The 7,545-nt window shown below is 31.1% G+C and overlaps 1 pseudogene across 1 annotated transcript; it reads right to left on the bottom strand.

Annotated features, from left to right (window-relative positions):
• Window positions 1-1,331: 1,331 nt before the first annotated feature.
• LOC149515386 (DNA topoisomerase 3-beta-like) lies at window positions 1,332-3,658 on the bottom strand (annotated as a pseudogene). Its single transcript, XR_016326876.1, has 2 exons — window positions 3,031-3,658; window positions 1,332-2,237 (listed from the first exon to the last, which is right to left on the bottom strand). The product of XR_016326876.1 is annotated as a DNA topoisomerase 3-beta-like (transcript).
• Between the last annotated feature and the right edge of the window lie 3,887 nt (window positions 3,659-7,545).

Genomic DNA, 7,545 nt, shown 5'->3' with positions numbered 1-7,545 from the left:
TTCAACATGTTTAAAATGTCACTTTATCAAGATGTGATAGTTTTTACTATTATATAAATATTTTTACTATGCAATGAAAAAATTACTACACAAATATTTATGTTAATAAATTTTTAAGACTAAAAATGGTATAATAGTGGCTTTCAAATATGAGAGAAATTTTATTGTACCTCCATTTTGTTTAGTTTAAAATTTTTTTGATTATTTATTACCTATTTTTCTTATATATTTACAAAAATAATAATTAATTATAATGTAATATTACATTACTGATTTCATTATTTACGTTACAAAAATATTTTTTTAGAGTTATTTTTACGTTTTGTTACGTTTAAAATTGTTATAACTTTTTCTTTGTTGAGTTAAAACACTTTTTACACATTTTATGTTCAATGATATAAATTTTACGTTTTTTTTTCACATGTTTAAGTTAGCAAAATTTATTATTATTATTTGTTAGATGTTTTTCTTATATATTTACATGAACAATAATTAATTAAAATTTTATGTTGCTAACATAACTATTTATGTTACAATAATATTTTTTAATGGTTGCTCTTACATTCCAATAAGTTTAGAATTATCTTAAATCTTTTTTAGTATATTATGTCATAACGTCTAGATCCGAAGATTCATCACTAGACATTAACTTGAAGGAGTCGTCACCAATCTTTTTTATCTAGGTACGATTGATCATCTAAGGAATCTATCTTTTCAGGGAACACCTAAGTTTAAGGGTCCCTAAGAGAATAGGTTTGGGTCTACTAACCAGAATAGGGTTCAGGAGTTCGGTTACGTGTGAGGAAGGTTATAGCACCCTCACAATGCCCATCAAAAGATTGTACCAACTTAATTTTGTGTTATCCAATAAGCCTTAAATATTTACCAAGTAATTAGTTATTAAAAATTATTCTCAATTGACTCTAATACTTTTAGCAAAAAATTGAGAAAATCCCCTTATCTCAAGAGTATGCAAGAAAACTATTGTTTCACTTGCAGAGGCTCCATCGTCGGATTATTTAACATTAAAGAAAATTCAAGAAAATAAAAACGAAAGAGAAAAAATGATTGCTTTTGTGTAAAGAAAATTGATACTTTCAACTTTTCCTCAAAAATATTTTTTTAAAACTTTAATTTCGAGAAAAATTGATACTTTCAACTTTCTATCAAAAATATTTGTTAGAAACTTTAATTTCAAAGAAAATTGATACTTTCAACTTTTCCTAAAAAAAAAACCCTTTTTGAAAACTTATTTTTAAGAAAAATTGATACTTTCAACTTTTCCTTAAAGCATTTGAAAAATTTTTTCAAGAAAAATTGATACTTTCAACTTTCCTTAAATTGTTTGTTTTTTCTCTTTCTTGTTTGCTTCTCTCTTTCTTAGACTTGCAGTCAGGGCACTTTTTTCCTTGCTTTTTCCTACCAGCTGGTGACTTTACACGATGGTCTACTGCATGTTGCTGCTCTAAACACAAGCTATGCCAATTTCTCTATTTCACTACGAATTTTCTTGCGTGTTTTTGATCTTTAGATTTTTTTCTGTGATTCTTTTCTGATCTCTCTGTTTTATTTTTGTTCCCCTATTGTTGTTGCTCACGTATTTGTAGTCAGGAGACACAGTTCCTATAAAATGTTGACAGACATACTGATACAATCTCCAAGCATGGCTTCCAAGAATATCCTTGGTTGCTGGTCGCATTGGAGTTATAGGAGGATGATCACCGGCATCTGTTCCTGAGCATGGTTTATGATAACCTTCAGCAAGCAATCTTTGGACATAGTCACTCCACAGTGGATTGTTTTCTAGTACCTTAAATGTGCTTTCGAAATCAAACGATGAAGGATATGCTGTACTTTTGGTTCGTGGATAGCTTATGAAACCTTGTGTATATAAGTGTTTAGCAATTTGCATGGCTGTCTGAGGTCCAAAGCCTAATGCACTTAAAGCAACCTTTAAAAGATTCACTGTGTTGAGACCAGAAGGTCGACCTTTGCTTTCTCGTTTTTTTGATACATTAATTACTTTAAGAATTCCATCATCTAAGTCAAACAACTTTTGGAACATTGTTGCAACATCTAAGTCAAACAACTTTTGACGTTTCCATTCTAGATGAAGCTCATAACCATTTTGAATAATATAGGGACGTAATGCCCAAAACTTTTCAGGCTTAAAAGTATTAATTTGGAAATATCGCTGCTCACAAAACCCAAGTGTAGGGGTTTGACATGGTCCATAGCTGAAATAAGTAATTAATTATCATATTAAATAGTTGCACCCAAGCTAAAAATAAACAAAATCATTTTTATGAAATAGTCAGAATAACTCTAAAGAATGAGAATGAATTAAGAGCAAAAAATCAACATTGCCTAGGGTAAAAGTAAAAGGTAAGGCTAAAAGCATAAAATTATGTCGACAGACAAGTAAAGCCCTAAACTTTCATATAGTTGGTTAGAAAGAGAAACCTAGAGATGAAGCTCACTAGATCAATATCCAGAAAACAAAATTGTGAATAAACAAAGGTAAAAACACAACCAAGAATGACATGCCAGCATGCATGGCATATGATATGGTAAATCAATCAAGCTCGAGTTTAAAATAGACGTTTTTGATGATTAAGCATATTAAAGCAACAATTGTTAATTAATGGCCAAAGAAAAATGGGTGAGAGCTGAAAGAAAAATTAACCATACAACATATAAGGAGGGGATATGAGAAGATAGAACATAGGAATGACATACCGAACCTTACCACTCAGAGACTCTATAGTTAATTAAGTTATCAAACTAGCAAGGGTACAAACCTAGTGCAACAATGAATTTCGATGTCAGTAGAATATTATTGCCAACAGAACTACAATATAACCTAGACTCCTGGTATAAGCATATGAGAATTGCATAAACTTCCCACATCCTTGGTGAGGATATCATAATTATGCAAATAAATGCAATAAAAACAAATGATGCATGGAAACCCCAAAGAAAAATGCATAATGAACTACAAAATGTTAGGGACGAGATGAAAGAACCAACGAGATAACCCTGGAGTCAAGATTCCCATATTTTCCTTGAAAATAACTAGTTTGAAATCGGGTAAATGCAACACTAACTTTCAAATCTATCTCTTGCCGAGCATCCACAGTCAGTGCTTCATGTCTGTTCGGTTCCACTAGATTAGCCATAGCCTTCAAGATGTCTTTCTCGATCACAGAAGAAAACCTAGCACGATAAACCCTTTTTTTTTTACCTCATTCACATGAAATCTCGTAAACTCAATGACTTCAAAACAAATGTTTTCTCCTTCACGATCACAATCCAACCATAATACCAAATGACCACAACCACGAGCTTCTTGACTTAAATGTTTAGAAATATGGGCCTTTGGGTTTGATTCTATCTTGATAACTGGTGCTTGAAATAGGTTTAAAAGATTAGTGGCATTCCAGTCTTGATAAGAAGCTAGAAAATCTATGTTGACTACATGTCCAATAACTGAAGTCACTTTGAAAGAAGCATGAAAGCCAAGAAAAGGCCCGTTGAACTCATGGACATCTGTATTGCCCCTCTTTGTTGTCATTTGGCCATGAGAGAGTATAGAAGCAATGGAGAGAGCGATGCTAGGCTTATCTGAAACCATGAAAACTTTGGAAGGATGAGACATTTTTCCAATTTCCAGTTCCACTTTTCTTTATTGGGTTTTGGCTTGTTACTTCTATTTTCTGTGTTTCTCCCTTCTTTTTTGTTTTCGTTGCTTTGTTGCTATTTATAAGACCATATCAGAAGAATTTTTTATCAGATCAAAGTCCTTATTCAACGGGGTTATCAAAAATTTAAGACTCATCCTACCTCCTATTAAAACCTATAGAAACTCTACAACCTCAAATTTAGGACCAAAGATATAATTTTTTATTTTTTATCACTAAATCTTGTTAAACTAATGATAAATCTAATAAAACAGATAAATCAACTAAAAAAATCAAAGAAAAATAAAAAAAAAGTTAATTGGGCCTGCTAGTTGGATCTTAAATCGGGTTCAATGGGCTTAGACCTAAACCCTATTGGACCAAGCCCAATGGGCTTGGGTTCGGACTAAATAGGGTATTTGTAGCTGCCCCTCTTTACATATTTTTTGCAAAGCAAGAATTGTGCAAAGACGTAGACACCCATTCAAGACTCAACTTGACACTTTTTTTGTTTTTGTTTTTGTTTTTGTTTGTTAAAATTTTAATCAAAGCTTCTTTAAGTAGAGGTTTAATGACTTTGAGAAACATAAACAAAGCTCTTCTAATCAGAGGCTCAACGATTTTGAAAAAATAAATGGCTCCTCTAATCAGAGGCTTAACGATTTTAGAAAAATAAATGGCTCCTCTGAAATAAATGGCTCATCTAATCAAAGGCAACTATGACTTTAAAAAAATAAGTGGCTCCTCTAATCAGAGGCACCACAACTTTCTCTTCTAAACAGAGGTACCACAACTTTGGAAAGTAAATTGCTCCTCTAAACAGAGGTAACGAAACTTTGAAAAAATAAATTGCTCATTGACAATCATGTCCAAAGGAGTTATAGATTGTGATTGAAGGAATTTTGTAATGGGAACTCAAAAATTCACAATTTGAGTTCAACATTCAGAGGTTCAGATTCGTAAGAACTTTTCAACTTTGTAAGAATTTACTGAAATTTGATTCTTAAAATTTCAATTCCACTCAAATTTGCAAGATCTCAAGATTTGCATTTGCAACTTGCAAGACTCGCATTAAAGATCCTTATTTGAATTTTGGAGGTTCACATCCAAAAGTTTAAAGGTTTGCATTTGGCAAGCTTGGGATTCACATCAAAAAATTCAAAGCTTCTCATTTGAGTTCAAAGGTTCAGTAATAAAACTTAGAGTTTCACATCTAAGTTCAAATGTTCTCATTTAAAAATTTAGAGATTCATATCCAAAAAATTGAAGCTTTGTATTTTGGAGATTCACATCCAAAAGTTTAAAACTTTTCATTCTAGCTCGAAGATTCACATTTGATGAACTTTAGGGTTTTACTCCTCAAAGATTCTCATTTGAGTTCTCAAAAATTCTCATCAAAATATTCACGATTTTTTTTTCAAGTGACTCAAAAATTTGCTTGAATGAATGTTATGACCAAAGATGTAAATGCCTTCTTAATGATGCAAATGTGGTAACCTATATTCTCATAATGCCATGCATGTCCAAACAAAGTTTAATTCATCAAATTGTGTGCATGTACTATTCAAGCAATGATGCCAACATGTTGCATGTAATGCGAAGGTCAATAATGTCATGAAATCTTAAATAATTATGGAATATGATCCTCAAGACCCTACCATCTCACATTTTCCCTTTATTTAGCTTCTCAACATTTTGAAACAAGCTTTATTAATTGATCATCATTGTTTCCATTACTTGATCACCATCAAGAGGTTTCTTAGCGCCAACAAATTTTACCTATTACCTTACATGCCAGGCTTATCAGCACTAATCATTTCAAAATAAATTTTATGTTTTATCACTTAGTCATCGTTCATAAGCTTCTCAATACTAGCCATTTCAAAACAAATTTCATCATCTGTCACTTAGTCATCATTCATAAGCTTATCAGCACCAGTTTCATCTATTGCTCCATATCATTTTCATCACTTAACCATAACTCATAGGTTATATCAATCAATACATCCCCATATTCATCACTTGATTATACCACTTTTCAAGATTTTCCCCATTTTCATTTTATTGTCCAATCCATCATCATATTTTCTATTTGGTCACATCATATGTCCTTTCAAATTATCTCTTTTAGGTTTCTACTATTTTTTCATTTTGTTATCACCATCATCTTAGATTTCTCTTTAAAGGAATGCAAGATTTTTTTATGCACATTTTCATTCATTCATCATCATTTCAATTCTTGACAATTATAATGCACTCATACATTTTCTTGATTTATTCTAAGGATGTAACAATAAAAGAACACAAGGTGAATTATGGTAAAGATAATCAATGAAGATCTATTTTAGTACAAAACAAATGAGAAATGAAATAAATTGGATACATGTCATTGGGATGAATATTCAGACAATTCTCAATATTAATCTAGGATTCTTTTTCAAAAACTCATTCCATTTACTGTTGAAGTCATTTTGAGCTTGACGAACTTTACCCCAGTTTTTGAGGGATTTTTAGATGTCTTTGATTTTCCATCCATGTGAACCATTTGACCTAGACCTTTTTCTACCCAAATCACCTTTTTAGGTTTTCAATTTGAATAGTTTTTTCATTTTTTCATTTTTTTTTCTCTATTTGTTTCATTTTTTATTTTTTCATCATCTTCTTTTCTTTTTTTTCATTTTTCATCCATTGTTGATATCTTTCTACACATCAAACTTTAGAGCAATATAGCATGATTCCATTATTTCATCATGAGCATGGCTTTGCCCAACATATGATCATTCAAGTTGAGCATTCACACTTGATCCAAATAGACTTTTCAAGATTGTAATGTAGGTCAAGGTGAGGGGTCATAAAAGAAATAGATATAATAGGCTCAAAACATATATTAAAAAGGTTCAAGACCAAAGGATCATTTGATGGCATTTTGCCCCCACATCATTTCACTATTTTTTTTCCTCACATAAGTGATTCTCATTATTTTACCCCAAATCATGTGTGGCATTTATTTTTTCTTTTGCTTTTCTTTCTCTTTCCATTTTTGAGACTTTTTGTGATATTTTTTTCAAAAATTACCCCCCAGTGTAGAGGGTGATCCTTGGTTAGGGTTCTTCAGAGAAAAAAGTCATAATAGGCTCAAAGGGGTTGCAATAAATGGTTTTTCAAATGGTAAAAAAAAGATGACCATTTTTCATCTTAATTGTGAATACTTTTCTTGAACATCATCTATTGAACAAAGCTTATGAACCTGTATAAAAAATTACATATCTTCAAGACATATCTATTTCACCTCTAGTAACAGCTTACTTTTTTGCTCAAATCATCTTCTCATATTAATGTGGATGAGTTCTTAAAATTAAATCCCAGAATTATTTTTATCATTGTCTAAATATTCATCATCTGAAATTTGAAAATGGGAATGTAAAGTTATGAAAGGTAACAGAGCATGGAATAATGGTCGAGTGAAATAAAAATGTAACGAAAATGCATTAACTTACCTTTACTAAAATGATAACAAGTGAAATCATATTGCAAGAAAAAAATCCTAACATTACTTTAAAAGAACTCTTAGAATGATAAGTAGCATTCAACCAGTTTTAACATCCTTCTTTAAAATCATGCCTCTGTGCAATCAAGTGAAGGATTTTTATCTCGCCCCTTTAATTCATTGTGACTCTTCAGGCCTTTTTTAATTAACATATTATTGATTCTCATTCAGGGCATTGACATTGTGATTAGGTAATAGATTACCACTAACATTAGGTGTTGTTACTTTTTCTTGATCAAAACTTACCATTTCATCCTTGATTAACTATTGCACCTTATGCTTTAGAGTAGTGTAATTTTTAGTGAAATAACCAGCAAT

This window comes from Durio zibethinus, chromosome 13, assembly GCF_047325235.1.
Source record: "Durio zibethinus cultivar Kanyao isolate XHJ-2024 chromosome 13, ASM4732523v1, whole genome shotgun sequence".
NCBI classification, from domain to species: domain Eukaryota; kingdom Viridiplantae; phylum Streptophyta; class Magnoliopsida; order Malvales; family Malvaceae; genus Durio; species Durio zibethinus.
Note: the sequence above shows the minus strand (reverse complement) of the source record. Positions and strands in the feature narration are given on the sequence as shown.